Genomic DNA, 24,157 nt, shown 5'->3' on the forward strand with positions numbered 1-24,157 from the left:
ATGAGTAGGAATATTGAGCCCTGAAAGCTCACTTGGATCCTGTGCTCATAGGCTGTGTTTCTTGTGTGCAGAAGTTAAACTCCACTGATGCTGGTATGGCCATTGACATAGCCACTTTGTTTGCTATTTGCTTATTTTATTTGTTTATTCTAGAAGACCCTTGGTCTTTTATTTTTTTATTTAGTTACATCAAGATTTTGAGGAAACTGTCTTAGCTGAAGGAGTGCACTCCAACAGCCATGTCTGGAGAACAGTCTAGGGGGGATGATTTGCCTGTGAAGGATGTGCTTTGGGCACTTTCCTCTTGCGTTTTGGTGAGGAATTGAAAGGTGGAATCTCCTTGTGCTGGAATGAGTCCTCTAAGCAGCAGATTTACAGGGCTCTTTTGCATTGCTGCAATGCAGCTAAACACTCTTCATGTGGTGCAGCTTTTCTCTGCTCCTTTTGAAAACAAGCAAGGTATTGGGAAAGATAAATTATCTGCACTTTGTGTTCAGCCTGGCACAAAATTTTTTGTTTCTACAAGAATATTTGTCTTCTCTTTGGGGACATCAGGCTGCAATTAATACTGTAGTTGTTGTACACCTCAGGAGGCAAAGGTAATTTACTTGAGTTTAAAAAACACAACAAAAAAACCCAACCCAACAAAAAAGAAAATGGAACATAAGATGCTGTTAAAGAGAGCATTAACCTGGCAACAGTAGTGACCATCAGCATCGCTTTCCACTTGGCTACACAGAAATTGGGTAATGTATATGAAGCTTTACTACTGCACCAAAATGTCTGTTTTCAGCCAGTGAATAAGCCCTTTATCCATCAGTCAGACATGTCAGCTGAGGATCTCCTTCTTCCTTTATAACCCTGAGTCCCAATCCCATCAACACTGGAGGCAAAACTGTTAATGGTGTAGGTGATGTCAGGTGTACAGAGCAGTCCCATGAGGCTCTTTGAATCCTGACTCATTAACACCTGGATTATTTCACCCTTTAATCCAGTCATCTGTACCCGAGCATGGATGTTTCACAGCTTTGCCATTTTTGGTTGACTCTGCTATTTATATATGCATCTCTCTTTTTAATTTTATTTTGTTTTTTAATATATTGCACAGATGAATGCACATGTATCTCAGAGAGCTTTCCCCTCTTCCCAGACAACTTCTCACCATTCCTTCCACTGGAAAGCTGGGCAAAGTTATCTTTAATACTGTGGATTTTATCGCCTTGAAATCTAAATAATTTAAAAATACAAAAGAAGTGTTCTCAGGCTGCAAGGTGGCCCTCGAACGCCTCAGTCAAGTTTTGAGTTTGTGCAGTGAATTTTTCCTTTACTTTTTACATTATTTTCTTCTGCTTGACACTTTTTTCAAGTCCACCTAAAAGGTGAAATGGACTGTTGAGGAGGAAATGTGAAAGCTGGTGGTACACAAAATGCTGTCAAATGCAGAAAGCAAGCAAATGGACAGAGGTTTAGTATTTCGCTGCTCAACCCTTTCAATCTCTTTTGCTAATAATGACTTTCCTTATTATAAAAGCAATTGCAGATGTACTCAACAGCAGAAAAGCGTAACTTTAGAAATGTGATTATTCAGTGTGTGAGTAAAAAAAGGTCTGTCACCCTTCATGGAAAGATTCAACTCACAAATTATATGTATTTGGAGTTCAATGTTGAAAAGGTGTTGGGAGCATGTCAGAGTCACTTGCAGTGTGCATTATAAATAGTTATAGGTAAGATGTGCGGGTGGTTGTTCATAAACAACCTATTGCTCTATTGGACCTCAGAAAAGACAATTAGAAAAAAAGGCATCTGTTCTTCTAGTGTCAGCACTATCTTTCCTCTGGTGTAGGACGTTGCTCAGCAGTGACCAGGTCTTCCCAGCTCAGCTGTGGGATTCGTGTTGTGGTGAAAAGGGAAACCTGCCCTCTGCTATTCACAGGTGAAATGTTCTGTCTGTGGTGAAGACTAATCCCTCATGTGGCACTGTCTCACCACTGTGGCATTTTCCCCCACTGCCATCTCAGCAAGTGACATGGGACATCTGCTGAGGCCATCTCCTCTGCTTGTGCTGCCCCTGTCTCATCATCAAGTCTCTGTCCTGGGTTGAATCAAGAACCTGAAAACTCAGATCTGTTTGTAGCCGTAAGCCCATCAAATATAAACCCCTGTACTTACCTGAGAGCCCTTTGTGTCATTAGCAGGATACTTAGAGCCAAGGAGTTTAGTTGTAGGCACATAACTACTCTTTTCCCAAACATGTCCCCAGAGCATGGATTCTGCAGTGTGATTCTGCTCTCTAGATCTTCCTCCTTTTCACGTGCAAAAAGCCTTAGCTCCAAGTCAATGCAACCCTGCTGTCTCTCCTAGTTTACCTTTTATGATATGTTTTCTCATTTGTGCTATTTTGATCTTCTCCAGCAGAAGGTGTGGTAGCCCTTTTGTGGAGTGCTGCAGAAGTAGCCTTGGGTCCTCCTTTCTGAGCTGACAAGTGCCCCACTTGGTATTGTCTCTTTTCTGTTGGACTAAAAATGAGAGTTACATTGCTGTATTGCAGTCACATCTCTTGGTCAGTGAACAGAGCTTCTTGAAACCAGCAGGCTATACTGTATGTTCAAGCTTCCTAGATTCCATTAACATTTTGTTAATGAAATAGTGCTTTGTCAAAGAGTCTTGAAAACTTAAAAGGGTATTTAAGCTTCTTCCATGAGTCAGTGCAATGTAATGTCAACATTACCACGAAGGGATAATTCAGAAATGTCACACAAAGCATGTGTTATGCCATTTGCAGTCTAGCAAAACAGCTCAGCATTTATGTTGTTTAATCCATTTGCAAAAATCTCTTGTTCTGCAAAAGTTTGAGATCAATCTTGTCAGCATTTACTGACACAAAGCTGATGTAAGTCGCTGTGCTCCTATTGACTTCATCTAAGTTGTAACAATTTACTCCAGCCTCAAATAGAGCCCAAATTAGGCATATGAAAAACTTGATATCAAACTTGCAAAGAATATAGAGATGAATGGCGCATCCTGCAAGTGAAAATGTGAATAGAAGTAGAGTGAAATGAATAGCTTGCAATGGTCTGGGACGGTGCAGACATACTTTGAAGACACTTAAAGAGATACAACATTATGTAAAAGCCTGCATTTATGAAATAATGTAATTTTCAGGCTAGAAATAAACAGGAAATACAGAAATAGAGAGTTCAGATCTGAGGTCTGGCAATGAGGTTGGGGACACAGGGGCTAATATCCAAAAGGTATGTGCTGTGGTGTCCTGGGTTTACATCATTGTCATAGTGAGTTTGGTCAAGGTACATGAATTTCCTGCTTCCATTCCTTTCTTCCTTTTTTTTAGTAACTCTGTAATTGTACCTACCATGTAAGGAATTTGTTTTATCCTACTGGACATTGCCGTAATGCTGTTTGTTTTACCTTTGCACTTTTTAATCCTTTTCCATTAAAGCTCTCTATAATTGATGTATTTGAATGTAATGAAAGGTAGCTTTAGCTTCCTTTGAAGAAAACAGACTGCCTTACTTCATACTTGGCTTGATCCAAAATGCTTTCCCATGTTTATTACTTAGCTGTGCTAAATCTATTTCAGTTTTGGAGTTCCCAGATATCTGGGATTACCCCTGCAATATGTAAATCGATGTGAAGTTCTTAAAAAATAATTAACATATTTTGGTGGCAAAGGTTTGCATTTCACTCACATTCAGGATTTTTCTTTCAAACCAGGCATTGTGGAGACAGGCAGCATCACAGACTGCTTGAGCAGCTCAGCAGGAGAAGAGCCAGCGCTGCACTGACAATGTGAGTGAGTGGGGCAAAAACAGTCCTAATGCCGTGTTACTGGTGGTGGGTCAGGCACGCTGAGGTAATTTGCAGGTTCTTTCCGAGTAAAGGGATACTTTCTGGCTCGACTGGACACAGCAGGAAGAAAAATAGTATGAGTCTCTTCATTTGTGCTGTTTTACAACTAGGAAACATATAGGGTATGCACCAATTGCTCTTTCTGTGAAGACCTGTGGAGGGCTTGCAGCGTCGTTGCTCCAGGTGAGGTCACTGCAAGAGCAATGAAAGTGAGAATAAAACATGGGAAAAAGAAAGCACCTTGCAAATACAGGCTGAAAACAGGTTGTATAGCATAGTGTGTGTTCTTGCTGCTTTACATTATGAAAGGCTCTCAGAATGGTTAGCTCTTCCTGAGAGACGCCTCGTAGCAAATGATGCTATGTGTGAGTACATGTAGTACATGCATAATTTTACAACTCAATTAAATTTTGTAATTATCTCCCACATCACAGTATATTTGATCAGGTTCTTTAATAATACATTTGCTAAGGAGGAAGATTTGAAAAACCACATATACATAAGAAGCAGAATCCTATCTAAAGTTTGATCCATATTGGCCTGCTGTTATAAACAAAACTTGGAATAAGCAAGCAGAATCTGAAATACCACTGCAGCAAAATGAAGCAGGAGGCAATGTTTAAACTGAGTTTAAAAGAAAAACAAAACCAGGTACTTCTAATAAACACAGAAATTTATGCAGGAGTAATGTTGCTGCATAAGTGAAGCACCATTCAGACAAAGACTGTCCCAAAGGTTTTACAGCTTTTAATAAGACAGCTACAATATAAATAAGAGGAGTCTGAGGAAGCAGTGTAGAACACTGTACATTCTAACCTAGTATTTTAAAAGAGAAAAAAACAAGTCCTTGAAGACAGTAGATGGTAGAATCTGTGTAAAGAGATGGGGTTTGTATCTGCAGCACTGAAGGTTTGAAGGAAGAGGGAGGTGGTTAGCTTCAGGTGTGTGATGGCAATCGGAGCAGGGAATAGACCCTGCTAACTCAGGGCAGTGGGACTAAATCCCATAGATGCAACTGCCCTTTCTCAGTTGCAAATATGAGACTTCCTTGCAGACACTGAGGTGCTTGCATCTTATCAAAAAACAGGCATTACCAAGATTTAATCTAAACTGTTAAAAATAAAAAAAAGGTTGGGTGCCTGATACAAATCCTGCACAGATAATCTGCAAGATTTATTCTTCTGCTTCGCTTAAAAATCCACTTTGGATTTCCTTAACCTCATCAGTGATGTTAAACATCAGTTGATCTGCTTGATGTGAACCTGCATCACTCCTTGTCTCACTTCTCCATGTATAAAATGCGAATAACACTTTCTTCCCTCCTTTTCTGTATTTCCCATGTAAATGATAAATTCTGGGGAAAGCAGTTCTGTATCACTCAGTGTTTAGACAGCACCCGTCCTGGCAGAGCCCTTATGTTACCCAGGGGCTTCCAGGTCCGACCACAAAACAGGTAATTGTAATTTCTGACCCAAGCAGAATATTTCCTTTGTATGACATTAGATTAGGTAATTAAAAGAACTCAGTGGTTTTACCACTCTATCATATATTAAGCAACTGCTTATTCTAGTTTCCTTGTTTCAGGTGGTTTGAACAGAGGTCTGTGGTGGTCCAGCTCATTGGAAACTTTTGTGCTTAAACCAGGAGGATGCTATAAATGGAGCTAACCTGTAAGTTTTCTGGAGGCTATTATGTCTCCTTGTTTGTTTTTTGTTGGTTTGTTTGGTTTTTATCCCTAAAGGAGACATGGCTCTGTATGTGTCTGTGTGTGAGGGAGAGAGAGAAAGAGCATTGCCTAGAGGGTTTCAGTTATCACACTGTCTAAATATCCCTTATTTTTAGTTGGAGTCTTCTGAATGTGAGATCCCACTACAGGTAGGTGAAGTGACCTCTTCGGTTTTAAATCTGCTCTTCTCTGGCAGATGCAAGGCTGCAGCTTTGAACAGACACCCCCTCCTGCTCCATGCAAAGCTCTTTGAATTGCCCCTGATACGCTTCTAAGGCTCCCTGGTTGTATGTGAGGCACTTTGAAGATGAATGCCCCAGCATAAGGAAAACATGAAACAAAACCTACTCCCTTATGTCAGAGTGTGCAGATTTCTCAAAGATCTTCAGTACAATGGTTGCTCTTTGGTGGGTGAGAGGAAATAGGCTGGTTCACCAGCTTGTAAAAGCAGAACAGAATTGCACAGGGCTGTCCATTGGGTGGTAGATCAGGCAAAAGAAAGGCATTTGGGGGTCTCCACAATATTCAGGTCTTGCAAAACTTATTTCAAGTTGACTTCATTGGATCTTACTTGATGAAGACAAATTTATTATTAGAAATTTTTCTTCCCCCTGAAGTTTGCTATAGTTTCAAGTCAACAGATATGCCACGTCCTGTTGAGGGGGAATGGTTTTCTCTGTCTCCATCACAACCCAGCACATTAAGGTATATGGAGCCTTCATAATTTTTTAGTGTAATTTGGACGTGTCCTGGAAGCTGAAGGACCCGTGTGTCCTTAGGACAGTGGTAGAATGGTAGGACGTTTTCTCTGTCATATTCTGAAAATTTCTGTGACAGTTGACATGAAACTGCCTGTTAATGTGTCTTTTAAACCTGATGGATCAGTTTTTCTGGCCAAGGTGAGAGGTCATCTATGGTCCAGAAATTTCTATTACCATCAGATGAATGAACTCATTTCCTTGAGGGATGAATGGGCTTCTAATGTAAAGAAAAATGAACTGATGTCCCAGAAGGGACTTGGTGAAGAAACAGAGGGAAGAGGAAGAGTAAAAGAGGTTTTCTCTAAAAAAAAACAGAAATTGATTAGTAGAGATTGGTGATACTCTTCTCACCTCTTTTGGATGACTACTACAACGCAGATGTGTGAACTCCCTGTAAAGTAAATGAGTTTTACTTTACTGCTGAGTAGAAGCAGAACCCTCTGGGCTGCAATTCTCATATGATAGATCCCTCTTCCTTCCAATCAATTAATTCCATCCTAAAAACATCTATTCCTCATCGTTGACTTTAAAGAGATTTTAGATGACTAGCTCAGATACAGCTGTCTACACAGTAAGTGATTAAAGTTGGGTTGGATGAGCTGGCAGACTACATGGTTTTTTTTCTTCCTTCATGCAAACCCTAAATCAAAAGGCATCTCATCGGAGTATTATAAAATGCAGTCTTCAGAGGGATAGTCTTCTACTTCCATATTCTGGCATCTGAAGGGAGGAGGGAGACTCCCGTCAATTTAGAGAGAGGTAAAGATTTCATCTCCCTCTAGAAATCATGGCTATAATGGGAAATTCAGACATTTATGAGATTTGCTTAGGCAAGGCATAGCTGAGCATGTAGATATTTGTTTGTCTTTATAGTATTACAGCAAAAGCAGAACAAAAGACTATTTTTATGGTTTCTTTTTGTTCTTTCCCCTCCTCTTTTTATTATGCTAATGAACCAACATGTATGGGGGGGGCAGATACAGTCTGTGTGACCTTATAAACTGAAAACCTTACCAGCCCTCTCCCTGTTGTTGCAAGATAGAATAAACTGCAGGTGTTCGTTAGTGGGAAACCTCCCAAAGGAGCATTTACCAGTTCACCAGAGGGGAATTCTCACAAAAACTCCATGTAAGCTGTGCCTGGTTTATGTTTGAATTTTAAGAACAGGTAAGGTGATTTAAGGAAGTTTGTGGTATTTGGTGACTATTTCCATTGGGTTTCAAAAGCTGGCAAACCTGACACATACTATATTTTTTCTTTCTTTTTTTTTTCTTTGAAATCAATATAAATTTCAAGAATGAGAGATGGATGACTTACTCTAGTTTTAAATCAGAAAGGGACTCACTGTGACACTGCCTATATTTGTTTCCTCTAAATGCTAGTTTCTTGACATAATGGGTAAAGTATCAAATTATGATTTAAACATACAAATAAAGCGTGTGCCTCTTTTCCTACCTGTAAGTAATGTTCTTCCCCCAGACGATAGTCATGGCTGTATGTTTTCTTAATTGAATCTGCATATCTTTTCCTCTGATAGTCCAGTGGCGAATATTGATAGTTGCAATGATTGCCTCTTTATTGGTTTTTGTGTTTTCTCTGGGATGCTCCAACTTTTTGCAGTAAACACTTTTCAGGTTTTCCTACTTCTATAGTCTGGTACTTAGAGAAGTTGATGATTCTGGTGGAACTGTAGGATTGTGAACAAGACTCAGCATTTTGATTTGTTGTGCAGGTCATGTATTGGTAGCTGGTATCTCCTTTTATCTTTTCTGGTAGAAATATATTCAATTGTTACTGATTATATTTAGCAAGCAAACTAAATATTCCTCTTCTATCTGTTTTCTTCTATTTGTCCCTAGCTTGAAGGGTTAGTGGCACTCAATGGTGGATAAATGCAAGAAAATCTAATAATGGCCTTCTAATATACCCATTTATCTGGCATCATATTTTATTTTAACTCTTAATGCAACTGTACAATCATTTCTCTATTGCTATAATTGGATTTTGAAGTATATTTGTACTATTTAACTACATCTATAGCCTTTCCATAAGCTTATTCACTGTAATTAGTAATCTTATAATTTTTAGTGAAATCATATTTTACATCAACTGCTCATTTTTCTCTTCAAATTCTTCAACACATTTGCACCAATTTTGCTTTTTACACTGGAATTTCTGGCATAAATAATCATTAAGATTTTTTTTTTTTCCCCACTGTGAATGAGAACAGTTTAATCCAGCTTTTATTGAAGTCAATGGTAATCTTTTCATTTACTTCAGTGGAAACTGGATCAAGCGAATAGGTTGCAAATTGCGTTCAAGGCAAAGTCACATCTTATCACAGAAATCATTGTGTAGCAAAGCATGGTGTATTGATGGAAGGTTCAAAATAGCTGATTGTTTCCAGATTTTCTTGCCAGATAATGTGTAGATTCTCATATCCAACTTTATTTGTTTTTAGCTCATAAATTGTGGCACTTCAACAATTTTCAAAATATTCCTTTTAACCTGATTTTTCTGACAAATTAAAAAAAAAAACCTTCCAGTGAAAGATTTTTTACAAAAGGGTCTATCTAAAACTTTGCTTACCAGACACCACGTTAGCTATTTGTTAAATTCAACAGCTTGAAATTGGGCATTTTTTCAGTTTAAGAAAAATCTTAATTTTAATTGAAAATAAACAGACATTTGATTTTTATTTTTTTTTTACCAGCTCTCTGTTGTGTTCCCCGTGTCAGTTTGTTAATGTAACTGGTCTTCTTGCTGCTCAATATTAAAATCTGCAAGCACTTCCATCTGAAAGTGGAATTCTAGCAAATTACATTCCCAAGTAGGCACAGATTTATGATGTTCACTTTTCCTAACATTTTAATTTTGTAACTGTGGGTTGCTAACTACATATATAGATAGATAGGTATAGATATGTATGTATATTAAACTATTGCAACTTGCTTGTTAAGTAGCTATTTTTCTCTTCTGCACTGCTCCCGTTCTGCTGATTAGAGGTTTGCTGCTTTGGTAATGTGTATCCCTCCTTCAGGCAGTTAATGATTACAGACAACTGTAACCTGTAATTTTGGGAGAAGGTTATTGAGAAGGTGATATGGCAACAACTGTAATTGTTTCTGTACCTTAGAAATGTCCTTAGCCTTTGCTGGGCAGGTATCAGGTCCTGGCTTTAGAGTGGAAGTGGTGCTGGTGTCCAGGATTAAAAACACTTTCCCGTCATATTTTTCCTAAATCATGCCAGTTTGTAAAGTCAGAAATAACGTTGTGAAAGATGGTGAGCTGCTATTTAATTCAATAAAATATCAGTGCAAATAGTGCCTATTCCATTCTGCACAAAAAATGACCTTTGTAGGCTTGAGAATGGAGCCCCTTGGACCTCCAAGGAGAGATGCTTATTTGGTGGAGGGGTAGCCCGTAACTCCTGGCATGATTTTAGAGCCTCAGCAGTTTGTGAGCTGGAGCATCTTCAGTATCAGATTTCAGGACAAGAATCATTAGGTTGTCCAGCCTTTTGATTGAAAAGAGATCAGTTGAACAAGCTGTACTCCTCCAGCATGGAGAAGAGTTGTTTATGAGCTTTACATGGAAAAAAACCTTAACTTTAGTTATTTCATTACTAATCATTTTAAAGGAGCAGTGTGAGCACTCACACACCTGAAATTCAAACCCTAAATACTGCAGTTATTTTTATATTGTATGTAGGCACTTCACCACTAGCACTAATGGGAGACATGTTCACATGTCATGGGGGTGCTCCTCATCATAGGCTGGATTTTTCCAGTGGATGCTTATGAGCGATTTGTACTGAAATTTTGTCACAAAATGACTAGTGTTTTGCCACTTTAAAACCATGGAAACATCACAATGTTCTTTTAGAAATGACTCCGTGAATTAATTGCAATTACTTATTAATGAAACAAATATTCAGCTGTCACTTGAACTAAACTACACGATATGCTTAATGATTATTTTTTGAGAAAACACTTTTGTGTTCGTTTGATCTGCCTAGTGTTAACAGCAGTAGAAAAAGAGGAAAGCGTTTGGTGTCGGAATGGAAACTTGAAACTGGCAAAAGGAAGGAGAGGAAAAACATCAGCCAGTAACTGCAGAATAGGTGAAAAGACCAAAGAAATAGCAGATCCATAACAATTATGTTGGGAAGCTGCTCCTGCAGGCAGCCCTAGTTAGGTAATGAGGATAAACTATGGTGACACAGGTGGGGAAATATGACAGCGAAGTTTTTCCCAGTAATATTATTCACCTGCATTCTATGTCCCTAAAATCAGCATGAAGAATTCGCCTCATATGGCTTGAGTAAATGTTTGCAAACTGCAGAAAGATTTTCAAATGAATGTGAAATATCATGTGCAGTTCTGCAAAGGATAATAAAAATAAATCCTGCTAGTTAGGGAATGCATTCCTCATGGCTGTGGCCTTAGTCTGAAACAGCAGCACCAAGCTTCCCTGCCCTGACCTTCTACCTCACACCTGGACCAGGTGAACAGCGGCGAGCTTCATGTGTGACTGTGGTACACCCCACAGGCAGCTTGCTGAAGCCATGCATTTTTCCCATGTGCTCTCCATTGCAAGGGGCAGATATAAATAGGTAACATAGTCTTTGCACTCTTTGCTATGCTACTGATGTTGTTTACAAGAGCAGGAACACGGGGCAATACAAGAGCGAGGCAGATACACCTGCATTTTGAACGCATGCCAGATGTCCTTCTTCGGGTGCTGCTAAATTATTTACCACTCAGCAAGTGTGTTCCTGCGTGAGATATTTAAAGGAGGGAATCTGAGGTGAAACCTCATCCATTTACCCAGAGCTGACACTGGAATATTCATTATCACATTAAATCTAACTGCAGTGAAGTGAAGGCTTCCATTGATTATGTGCTTGCATAAAAGACTTCTTTGGTGGCAAGCTGTGTGCCAGAAATCTGAATATAAAATCTAGTAAGTGGAAACCATTCTCTTTATGGTAAATTTGCCTTCTTGGAAGTTATGAGACTTGGCAGGTTAAAAATTATGCTTTAAATCTGCAGTGGATTATATGATTTTTCTAACTGGCCACAAGCAATACTAGATGAGCACACATCACACGTGCCCAATCCCAGCCACAGGCGTGAGTCAGGATCTCCCATGCAAAGAAAATATCAATGCAGATTTAGTATCCAGAGAGTGGGACATATTTATCTCGGCATCACGTCAGTTGTGCAGGGCTGGTACGGAGATCTTTTCTGGAGTGCTGAGGCAGAGTGAGCAGCACAGCTTGGAGGGGTGTTTGAGGAGCTCTTCAGATTTATGATTGTGGAAAAGTTCAGTGAAATGTGTGGGATTGACCCCAAAAAGACAAGAAGTATTTCTTCCCTGTCTTCATCCCTCCCTCTTTCCCTCCTTCCCTGTTGTCCTGCTCCACCACAGGTCCTGTTGAACTTAAAGACTGAATTAAGGCTTCTGCTCTGGAAGGTAGAGAAAATAATAGAAATGATGACATAAAACACTTGGAAAGGCCACCCTTTTGATGAAACAGGAGGGCTGGTTGTTCTAGTCCACCTAGGTCTGTAAATGAGCTTCAAAGAAGAATGGCATCACAAGGGCTGGGTTTGGTGGAGGTGGGCTTGTACAGAAATGTGGGACTAAAACCTATTTCTGTTCATGCTAGGAATGATGATTCACCCAAAATTAGTGATTTTTTGGAATACACAAGTGATTACATCAGCACAAATAAATTAAAAAAAGAGAAAGTCAAGCTCCTTCATCCCATAATACTCACAGCAGGCTTTCTGCTGGTAAAGACACGTGAAAAGCAGCATGATCAGAAGCCAGGCTTGCCTAGTCATAAATGGCAATTGATAAAGCTTGATTCGGACTGTGCTTGGAATGAAACCATAATCTTCCAGAAAATCATTGGCTTTTTTTCTTAGAACGCTGGAGATTATGGCACATTCTTCTCTTGATGCCTCCCTTTTTCTTCTTTAGCTGGAAATGCAGTTAGTGAATGCGAATAAAACATAAGCATACAATAGATACAGAAATGCCAAGCACCTTCAGCTTTCACTGATGCTCGCAGAGGGCATAGAAACAATGATCTGTAACTATAATTGAGAGGCAAAAAAAAATAGTCTATGTTTAATCAACATTTAAAGGAGGAATTATATGTGCCACAAATCCCCTTTTACATTGCACTTAAAATCCCATTACTTACCTTTTAGTTTTCATGTTTTTTCTTATCTTCAGTGTCACTTAAACAGGATTTGCTTCCTCACTGCCCATCTGCTCTTGCTTTCTAGTGCCACATTAATGCCAGAACACCATCCCAACAGTTTCTTTCTACCACACTTTGATGTCAGGCACCCAGGGATTTGGATTTTTTTCATTCAGGTTCAAACAGGAAAAAAAAAACACAAACCTGGTTTGAGGAAGTGACAGATACCATTTTCAAATGTAAATGTCCCAAGCTGCAGCAGGGGAATAACGGGAGGCATTGGCTCCTGTTCACATTGAGTGGTGGTCATAGGGGAGCAGCATCACATAGGAGCTGATGGCCGAGATCATGCTGCTGTCCATGGCACTGCTTCTCCTTGCCCTGGGGAAGAGGATGCAGCCAGTGCTCTCTGCATCAAGTCTATGCTAGCAGGAGGATCATCCTTGGAGGATATTAAAAATATTAATGAATGAGTGGAGAGGGCAAGGCTACGTTCTCCTCTGGATATGCACTTTGCTGGTCTGGGTTGCCCAGAATTAAAAGCCTCATTTTGAGAGTCTTTGTTGTATTAATCATAAAAGTACTGAATTAGTAGTCTTTGTATATATCTCTGCCTTATTTTCAGAGTGAAGAAGGACTCTGTGTATTGTGTCTTACTTGTTTAGGAGCATAATGGTGTGGATAAGTCTCCTTGAAAGGGGAGCATATTTTTCTTTCAGTGTTGACAGGAACTCTTCCCAAACAGTTACATGCTGCCTTCTGCACTAACAAACAAACTATCAAAAACTAAAATCCATTCCAATTTATCATGTAACTGTGCGTTAGTCCTTGGGTCACTGATCGGCAGAGGTCTGTGAGTACAGCTGGGGATATTACCCTCGCTCTCTCACATCACTATCTTTGCTGGGCATTAAGCTGTCACAATAATTTATAAGATACTGCATTTTTAAAGATATTCAATGTCAACAGTGGTTGATATTTAAATCTGTTTTTTTGATTTATTTTTTAATTCAGCATATGTTTTTTTTTCTTTTTTGTTTTTATAAAACGAAGCCCAAAGTGCAGTTAATCCAAATTCTGAGGAATTTGTACCAGCAGAAGTCAGTCTTGTTATATTCAGATAGTATTTGCATGAGATCTCCTGAAGCAGAGTGCAGAGTATCCTTGTTACAGGAATCTGGAAGGTCCTCTGTATCACAGTGCTGAGGGTCACGGGCTGTAATGGCAAAATACATCAGAAATTGCATCTGCCAAAGCAGTGCCAGGAGCTCACCCCTCGGCAGGACTTTGCCCTTCCCGTCCTGGAGGAAGACTCTTGTCTTACTTCAATCTGGTGTTGTGTGAGCTGTTTTTGGTGGGGGCTAACTGAAAGGTGATGGGTACTACTGGAGTTCAGGCAAGGGAGCGTGCACAGGGGAAGCAGGGGACAAGACAAAGGTGTGCCTGAGACAGAGTCTTTAAGGACAAGTTTAGAAAGAAATCACAGAATGGTTAGGGTTGGAAATGGTTGTTTGGAGGAAGATTAAAGAGGTCATCTTCAAAACACAGATGTGACAGTGAGAGGGAAGACTTGAGCAAAGGCTGGGAAGAAGGCAGAAGCGGATGGAGGAAGCAGGGGTTGTTGCTGAGGCTGACAGCTTGAACAATAAAGAAGAAAGGGCTTGTTCGGCTTTGAGGTGGCTAATGAATATGTGATGAAGACAGAAACGCATGGGGTGATTGCAGGGGAAGAGGCTTCAAGAGGAAACATGGGGCCAATGTCTGAAGCAGATGAGAAGCCATCACAAGGTTAGTCATGTGACCAATAGAGATGAAGGGGTTAGAAAAAGAGGGGTGGCTTTAGCAGGGGAAACAGGATTTAGGAAGAAAATGGAAAATTAAGAATGGTACTAGCTGCATGGAAAGTGTTCTTTTTCTTATTATTATTCACTAAAGACTGTCTTGCTCTGAATTTTGTAAGTTGCTTTTGTCAGAAAAGTAGAAAACATGTTTTAAATGTTAATTTTTAGTTCTACTTTATTGTAGCAAAACCTGTTAGTTTTTACTAACATCTTGTAAGTTAAACATAGTGAGGACATTCAGTGTGATAAAGATGATTAACCATTGAAATTTGGTTCCCCTCTGAGCACATAAGGAAGAAATGGATGGCAATTAATGCATTGCTGTACTAGAAACACTACTAAAGGTAGTGATAATGGTTCTTTATTATTTATGGCTAATTTTAGAAGAGAAAGAGTTCATTTTTGGCCCAAAGCAGTAGACGCAAGCATTGAAGGAGGGGAAAAACCTTTTAACCAAGTAGACATTTCAGTTGTGATCTGTGAAAGGAATTTGAACTAAATAATGAGACAAATTCAGAAAGATAAAAATTATTTCAGTTTGGTAGTTCTTCACTGGTTCTGCAGTTTGGCAGCTGTCAAAATCTCAAAATATCATCTCACCCAAACTGTTGAAAGAAAGAAACCCTTTGATTTTTCCCTCGAGACTCCCAAGCTGAAAATGGACTCTTTGTAGTCTCAGCCTCATTTCAGACTTTTTTTTTTTAAACATTCTTGCTGGCAGAAACAACTAATTCATAAATAGAGTCTCTGTTAATTAAATAAGTTTTATTGTTTTAACTTGCCTTTGAAAAAGAAAGTAAATCTCTAACATTTTCTTCTTTATTACAAATCTTAAGGGACTAAGCATCACATTTCTTGCATCATTAATAATGCTAATTAGTTTCTGTTTGGGTCTCATATAAGCTTACAGTTAGAAGTAAATATTTAATGCACAGATCTGAGAAATCAAATCATGTCTAACAGAAATTTCATAGTTACTAAAAGTCAATGTAAGAAAGATGGGAGGCACTATGGTTTCTGTTTATTTAACCTTTTTTGCTCTTGCTTTTCTTTCAGTAGAACTCTGTAACTTGTCATTAAACACTGTTATATTCCTGCAATATCTGTTTTTACTATCTTTACAGTAGCCACAGTGTTCAGCATTTAATCCTATTTTAAAGTAAAGGTTAAACATATATAGTGTGCTTAGGGCTATAAGGATTATATTTTTCCTCATTATTAGTAGGAAAACCAGGTGATTATTTACAATAATATCTAAAAATTTGTTGACTTTGCAGCATTTTTTTTAGTTTGGTTAATGAAGTAATAGTCAGATAGCCAAATAGGATTAAACTTCACTCAAGGCCTCTATATTGTGCACAGTAATGCCTCTTGAGGGTAAAATAGTTTGACTTTTTTACTTGTTAGAACAGAGGCAGACTGCAGTTTCCATATATATCCTAGAGTAGGCTTTTCTGCCCTCTGTTTTTACACATCGTTCTTGAAAGTATTGTACCTCTCTCTATGTGAAATGCTTGTAGGAATGATACCATTGAAGACAAATTACAGACGTTTCACCAAGACATCTGCGCTTTCTATAGTGGCTCATTTTGTTGTGTGTGCTGGACAACAAAAACCAGTAAGTATCCTGTTATTTTGTGCATGAAATCTGATAGTGAAAAAGACACCAGAGAGAATTCTTCACTGATAAAAATTTAAATAGACCCATTTATCAATATGACAGAGATTTGACCTGAAAGTTAAAGTGTTTGAAAGTTAAGTGGGGTTGTGTAAAGAAAGTTGAGGCTGTGCGACAAATAGACTGTAGGTTTTGTAAGTTATTAAATCAAAATAAAAGGTATTGACAAAACAATAAATTGCCTGTATCACCCCATCTAATAGCTTCTTGGAGCACTAAATACGTTCTCCACACTAAAGATGTGTGAAGCCTTTCCCTTTCTCATACTTTTGTTCTTCTACTCAAAAACATTCATGCTGTGGTTGGTTTTATAACTGACTTGGCACCAAATTGTGCCTGTGAATGCTTTGCCAGAGAACTTGCTTGGAGCAGCATCGTGGGGAGCAGGAATGATGGTGTTGCTCTGCTGTCAACAGGATTATTGAACTTTGCAGGTGGGGTCTGAATCACTCTCTTGGGAATTAAAAGAAAATAGGAATAACGGCATTAATATCTTTAGTGGGAGAAGGGAGCTCAAACCGCGGAGCTCTTTGCTCTTCTTGGGAGCTCTCAGCACCATTTCCATGCTGGAAATCTATGGAATTTGGAGGGGGATCAGTGCCTGGCAGTCCGCTTGAACACAGGTGCTTTTGGGAGCAAGGAGCCGTGTGGCATTTAGTGCCACCTGCTTAATGATGCCACATAAACCCTTCGCAGTGGCAGTCGTCTTCTTTGGAGAGGGGCTGGGTTTGCTCATGGAGGGCAGAGGCTAATGGCTGTGGGACCCACTGGGACTGGGAGGCTGGAGAGCAGGTGGGGAGCAGTTCTTCACCCCCAGATTCATTAGCTGGGACCTGCTTTTCGTCCAGCTCCTTTGACTCTGCCAGGTTGGAGGGGCATAGCCCCTACCTACAGCTTCCCCACTGAGGAGAGAATGAGGCTGGCTCTCTTTGGCTTGAAAACTACACAGATTTGAGACTATTTCCCCTCCTGCAGTTTTTTTCCACGGAGAGGAGCATAGAAGACATTACTATTTATAGTGCACAGTACGTGTACACAGCGTGACATCCAGCAGCTTTTCAAGCAAACATCCTACCAGTTAGGAGGGGGGAGGTTTTCCATTTCAGTGCCCCTGTGATGCCCTGTTCCCTTTCCTGGGGAGGTAGGAGATCACGCAGGGGTAGCACCCATCTCCCTTTGTCTATAGTTTTCTTTTGCATCTTTTTAGATAGATACTTGTGCCCACCCCACCCAGCTGTGGAGCTGATCATGAGGCTTAAAGTCAGAGCAAGTTTTCAGCACAAATAAAGTGAGTTTTAAGCAGAGGGAGAGGGACACGAAGTCATGAAGGTACAAGGGGTTGCAGAGCATCTGCAGAGTCTGGTTTGGATGGACCGCTTGTGTGTGTATGTAGAAATGAAAGTGAAAAAGTGTGTTGGTTTAACTAAAGATCTGGGGAGTTTTCAAGGAGGCAAGGACCAGCAGTGGGAATCCATTTTTCTCACTGCCTGCTCCCTGCCTGACCCCTGGAATTGCATGGCATCTCTTTGTGTTTGTGTATGGGTTTGGGAAATCAGAAGACCATCTAAGCTCAGTTCTCAATACGGAAAAGATATCTGACAATGGCAATAAAAATAACAGTAAGCAGTTGGAAAGGCCCAGCTCAAATCGTGCTCTGTCAACAGCTTTGCAATCTGTATAAATATGAGTGGAAAGACAAACAACTCTGATTTCTCTTTAAGAATGTGAGTATCCATTGTCATAGATTTAAATTAGGATGTTTTACTTGTACTGTATGTAAATTCCTTCTTGGCAGATAACCCATGTCCACTAATGTATGTGTATTTTGGGTCTCTATAGTTTTGGTCTCTGTGAAATACAATGAAATTTGATAGCACACAGAAATACTTGCATGGAATGTCAATTTTTTTGTGTGTGCTTCTCACATATCCATAAAAGAGTTTACACATTTCTAATTACTCATTCAAAAAGAGACTTTACAGCACTTTTAAAAGAGAGCCAATTTTTTCCCTACTGTGTTCTGTTTTTACAGCTTGTGGAAAGCTTATTTAACGAAAGTTTAAGTAATCAGTGAAAGTCATTTCTGAGAAAAGACTGACAGATATGAAGCCTCTTTTCACACTTCATAAGAGGTGGAGAGAGTAGCCATAAAATTTATAGCCGAAGAGTACTCTGTTTAGCTTAAATTATAGAATTATTAGTGTTTCAGGTGTATGATAGATTTTGGGGAGGTTAAGTGTTTTAGTTATATATGTCTTGTGTAGCTGAGCTGCGTGTGATACTAATAGCAACCTAGCCCTCGAAACCCAGCAACCTGCACTCTCCCATGGGGTTGATGTTGCACTAAAAATATGTGTTTGCAGCTGACTTTGCTTCATGATATATTAATAAAATATGAATTGCAGAGGCTCATGTCTGGCTATGGAAGCATGAATTCGTGGGCTATGGAAATGAACAGGTTATGTTCGTATAAGAAGGGAGTCAATAGGGAGGTCAGCACCATCAGCATCTCTGCCCCAGCTCTTGCAGAACAGGGACACACAAGTTTAATGGTATGAGAGGCCTGGCTACGGAGTGGTTGAGAATAAATGACTTCTTCTGTGGTCATGACCAATTCTGTGTTAAAAAAAGCTGAATAAAAGGGGAAGAACTTGGCTGTATTATGAACTTGAGAAATGAGAAGTCTCTATTTCTGCTCATATAAATGGGCATACCTTTTAGAGGTAGTAATAGGCGTTTGAGTGTGAATCTTTCTAAATATTATGAGATGCTCAGGTGTTACAGCAATGAGTATCACATACAAATGCTTACGGCAACATATTAATAAGCGAACAAAAGCTATTACTAAAGGCATTTCAATGTTACACTCTGTACTATCCTTAAAACCCAGCTTATTTTTGTAGGGCTTTAGATGTAACTGTTTACCCAGGAACAAACAACAGAAAGGCTTTTATAGTTCTTTAAAAATAACGCAAACTGTGTGACCTGGATTCTAGTCCCACTGCAGTTGCTTCGAGGTTTGACATTGGTTTCAGTAGAACAAGAACCAAACCAGGGCGATATCCTTCCTCCTCATTGTGGCAGCCATGGTATAACATTGACATAATGAAGTGGCTCACCATACAACTCACTTCAGTATTTGGTTTAAATATGCACAGTGTAATGTTTATATTTTTTTAATTCACTTTTATGTGAGCCTAATAGAGGCAGACTCATAAAGCTCGCTCTTGCACCAGACTAAAGCAGTGTCTTTGTAGCATTTACAAGTTGTTCAGAAATCATGGTGGCGCTTTGTTGCTGTCCACAAGCTGGTTTTCATGCTAAAGGTTTCAATCACTAAAATGCACAGTATTACCTCAGGCCCAGTTTTAGCCCTAGAGAAATTCTGTTGTGGTGCTTTTGTACTCCTGGCATTTGTGGAAAACGTGTGTGTGCAGCCTGCCGTTTGAAATACACGTGGTATTTGACACACACAGTACCATTAGCTGCTGTAGTAACACACACTCTAACTAAATATACAGAAAATTCTTTGTATGTCTACAATGCAGGAAAAGTACTTCTCATCCCAGTTTGCAAATTCCCAGTGTTTACCTCTGACGCTTATTTCAACCCAATTTAAGGTTTACTGCTTGTTGAACACTTAGACTTCAGGTAAGAATCTCAATTATAGGAGAAGTGCCTTGATTTGTCAGACCCTACAGGTTTTAGCGTTGGTTGTTAATACCAGCAATTCCCAAATCCTATTCAGTTGACTCTGAAAACTGTATTCGGGAGGCGTTCAGTGATCCTGCATTCAAATGGTTAATTTGCACTATGTTCTGTTAAAGAAAAGGAAAACTGTCACCCTGTCATTTTAGAGTCTGACACTAAGCTTGTCAAAAGAGACAGCTGTTAAACTGAATTACTGTTGACATGCAGAGAAACGGGCCTTGCCAGATGTAAAGGACATCTGCGGCAATGAAGTGGTACAGGGTGGCTTTTAAAATGTGGTCATACTGGTATTTGAATAGAGAGTCTATGGCATTAAAACGTGGCCTTGACTCAGACAGTTTAAGGCAGCGAACCAGAGCCAATGAGAAGCACAAAGAAGAGCTGATCTGTTGCTGTATCCATAACTTATGCATGAATATGAAAACAGTGCAGTGTCAAAGCTATTAAGCTCTTATCTTGTATCCAGGAGGATGTGGGTTTAAAACACAGTGGGAAATATTTTGTGTTTCTGGGTCCTTGAACGTGCGGGTAGGTGAGGTGTAAATTCATAAGGTGGATTATGTAGGGAATGAATAGAAATAAGGCTTCTTGTCTTCAGCTAACAACTGTTCAGACAAGAATTGCAAAGGGCATTAGCTTAGGAAGTGAGTGCTGGATGTGCCTCACCGATGTTTCCTATCAGGATACTGGCATGCGGAGCACATGGATGGGTGCTAGGAAGTTTTCCTTCAGAGAGGGGGGCAAATAAAAATGGGAAGAGCTGCACAGAGAGGCCTGTAGAATTTTGTATCTTAATGTGATTTTCATTAAAAAAAGTCAGGATATAAAATCCATTTTGTGAAAAAATGTAGATATTATGAATATTTTATAATTTAGCGATGGAACCAAGGGTAGGGAATTCTTCACATTATATAAGTGTGTATGTCTTTGATTCGCATGTTTTTAGGGTAGGAATGAAGCTGCTTTGGAAAAAAAAGAGGAACCAGTTAAACATTTTGCTAAATATATGAAAAATGAAATGCTATGAGATGAAGCATGTATTCATTATGAAACAAAATTGATGTTTGAAGCTAAAAAAAAAAATATTCAGGCCAAACAGAATTTTGAATATGTTAGCAGATCATATCTTGATTTATTTGTATGCTTAGTGGTGGCGGAAACCAAGGAGTTTGCCATCTGTGGGGAAGAAGGCAAATGCTATTTCTAAACCACATAGGCTAACCTGCTTGTTTCTGCAGGAAAGTAACCACCACAGCAGCAATTTGTTCTAAGCAGGCAAAATGCTGGAAGAGGTGTGTGCAAGAGGTGTTTTCTTCTCAGGAAGAAGAAAGTTTGCTTTCCAAGCACCTGGGTTTCTCTATGCAGAAAATCCAATGTCAATTGAGGTGGACTTCTTCCCCTACACTTCCTCTAAGGTGGTGGAAAGACCAGGGCCCATTTAGGTCTTGAGATGATTTGAGCTGATGCCCTGCATTGCTCTGAGGGTGTCCTTTTACCATGGAGAGCATTTAGCATCCTGTGCTGACCAAAATGCATTGCTACCTGCTGCCCACCACCGCAATGCGAAGGGGTGAATGATCTGTGCCCGTGGTCCAGCTGGACAGCCTCTGGATTGCTGGAGAGAGATGCATGGTGGTGTGTGATTTATGCATGGTAATGTGTGATTTATGGAGCTGACTCTGCGCAGTGTGTATGTGTATGGGGGGGTTCTGCAGTGCAGTGCTGCTGCCAAATCTGACCAAAGGGCCACCTACACATGTAACCAGCAGTGCTCTCACTGGTCCATATGGCCGTGGATGGCTGGGCTACCACAGGAGATGGCTTTACAAGTACAAATACCTGTGATCTAACACAGCCCATCCTGAAATTGCATTTATCAACAGCTGCCAGAGGTCTGCTGTGCATGAGGGAGGTAGTAAGTAGTGTCAGTGTTTAACCACTGTGGTATGGGCAGCAAACAGAGTAGTTGTGTTTGTGCAGTCTCCAGGAGTTAATGACTCGTGCTTTGTCCCAGCCTCTGCTGGGAGGCTTTCAGGAGGAGTAGTCAGGATGACTGTGCTCCTGTGGGGTCAGAGCACGCTGGTACATTTGGGGTTCCTGATGCTTTGAGAGTTGGTTCCTCAAGAATAACTTTTATACGGGGACAACAGAGATTCTTTACAGCAGCTCATTCCTTGCCCTGTGGGTTGCGGGATCTCAGTGACAAACACAGGAAAGGAGTCGTAAAAATAAAAAGTTTAGCTAAAAAGATTTTGAATGTATTTTAGCTCATGGATGGCAGGAGAGCTGGTAGGTGCCAAGCAGGGTCACCAATATCATATATGTATGCTCTGGAGACCGCTGGAAGCTTCCAGCCTGGTCAGGTAAGGGCAAGACAGACCTAGGAGGAAATTACAGTGATGTTCTGCCTTCCTCCTCTGCTGCTGTGTGTACTGCTGTCTGTGCTGACCCAGCAACACCAGTACTGAAGCCTCTGCAGAGGCAGTACTCGTTCAAAACCAGCCTCTTGTCTGTGCTAGAGCGGGGCTTGGGTGTCGTCCACCCTGCCAGTTTTATGGGACTTACTTGGTCAAAACATCAAATACCTCTTTAGAAGGGTGTTGTATGCTGCAAGAAAAAAGGCTGAAATCTCAGTATCCACTCTTCGCTGATTAGGTAGCGCTGCAGCTCAGTGTTGCAGGTTTTACCCAGAGCAGACTCACCTATTTACATCAGTTTAACCACGATGTAATTATTAACTTTTTACAAACAAGCACAAGATGGAACATTTAAATAAACAGGAACAAGCTTATAATTAGATATTATTATTATTATTTGTGTAATAGCTCTTATAATATCATCACTCCCTTATTAAAGATTACCATGAAAAATCTCTTTCTTCTAATCTAAACTCTTTCATACAGTTTCCGATTTTGATTGACACCAAAATAAAATAACTAACCTATAAATTATAATGTACGATTTAAGTGATGTAGAAATGCACTATCTGTAAAGCATTGCAAGGATCATCAGTGTGCAACACACAATTTTAAGGAAATAAAAAGTATTTTGCCAAGATAATAATAAGGCAGAATGCAGCTCTTTTGTGAAGATTCTCACCACGTGCTTATATTAATTGTAATAAGCAAAGAAACCTGGAAAAAAAATCCCTATGTCAATAGCCATTTGAACTTCATCAGTCCCAGGTCAAGAAGGAAAATCTATGCATTCTTCTCAGAAATGCACCCTAATTTTGTGAGCTGTCAAAGAAGCCAACCTCTGTCATTGAAGTCACCTCAGAATTCATGTTTGTAAAGATGCTCTCACTCACCTGTTTGTTTGATGTTGGGAAGGTATCTTTCTTTCTCATTTTATTCAAGCCAAGAAATGAAACTTTCTGAGTTTCATGTGTTCACTGGGAGATGCTCTCTGCCTGCTGTGCACTGACACAGCGAGCAGGGCTGAGTTACTCCAGCTGAAGAAACCCCCAAGCTTTAGTTTCCCATTTCAGTATTGCAGACAGCATGGGAACTAGGTCATTGACAAACAGAAAATAATACACAATGGCTTATTATAATCCATCCATTTGTTTGGGAAAACAGTGATCTCCAGGGAGGGAAAGGGCTCCTTGCTATGTTTAAATACTGTGCTCCAAATAGGGGGTTCTAATTCAACCTCTACATAGCCTGGTAAATGTTCATTACTGTAAGAAGGAACTCACATGGATATAAGTTATTCTACCAGTGCTCAGACTGCTTGGTAAGGCCATCTTATGGTACCAGTGCTCGGTGAATACCATTAATGTGCTTTAAATTTGACTGTGCAAGTCCCATTGTGGAAGATGTGGCTCTTGCCCCTGAAGGTTTGCAGTGTGAAATGAGTTAATAGCTCATTCCAGGTTAGATCGGAGTGCATATTATGGCTAATTTATTTCTTGAATTTAGCATTTCCCTCTGCTTAGACTCTGATTTCTATGAATATTTTCCTCTATAAAGGTATCTTCTTCTTTTCTTCTTTCTCTGCAGTATGAATTGAAGAATATATATTTGCAAACTGAGGTGGTTTTTACCTTTCCCTGCTTGGATGTTCATGGCATGTTGCTGGCAAACATCTAAAATTCAGTTTCCAAAGTTGTAGACAGCAAAGGTCATGTCTTGCAGGGACAAAATGAGACCGATGTGAACATCCTCACAATGATGGGAACCCTTCTCGATGTTAAAAACCAGCAAAGGAGCCAAGATATACACATATGCTGTAGCTCCATGTACAGTCAAAATATGAGGCAACATTTACTCTAGATTTATACAGTTTAACACTAAGGGAATTTGGGATCTTCATAAACTATAACCCCGGCATCTCCTAAATATTTTTAGTGGT

The 24,157-nt window shown here is 39.8% G+C and overlaps 1 long non-coding RNA gene across 2 annotated transcripts in view; it reads left to right on the forward strand.

Moving 5' to 3' along the window:
- LOC130596799 (uncharacterized) overlaps window positions 1-23,916 on the forward strand; it is a 70,271-nt gene extending 46,355 nt beyond the window's left edge. The window contains exon 3 of one of the 2 annotated variants that reach the window (XR_008971615.1): window positions 23,806-23,916. This is a non-coding gene — a long non-coding RNA (uncharacterized LOC130596799). Of the gene's footprint in view, window positions 1-3,732; window positions 3,827-23,805 lie in introns of those variants that run through there. The other variant, XR_008971616.1, reaches the window with a different exon arrangement.
- The last annotated feature ends 241 nt before the right edge of the window (window positions 23,917-24,157 follow it).

Source organism: Pezoporus wallicus, unplaced genomic scaffold, assembly GCF_028554395.1.
Source record: "Pezoporus wallicus isolate ANWC-B61680 ecotype Strahan unplaced genomic scaffold, APGP_CSIRO_Pwel_v1 contig_5104, whole genome shotgun sequence".
Classification (NCBI taxonomy): domain Eukaryota; kingdom Metazoa; phylum Chordata; class Aves; order Psittaciformes; family Psittacidae; genus Pezoporus; species Pezoporus wallicus.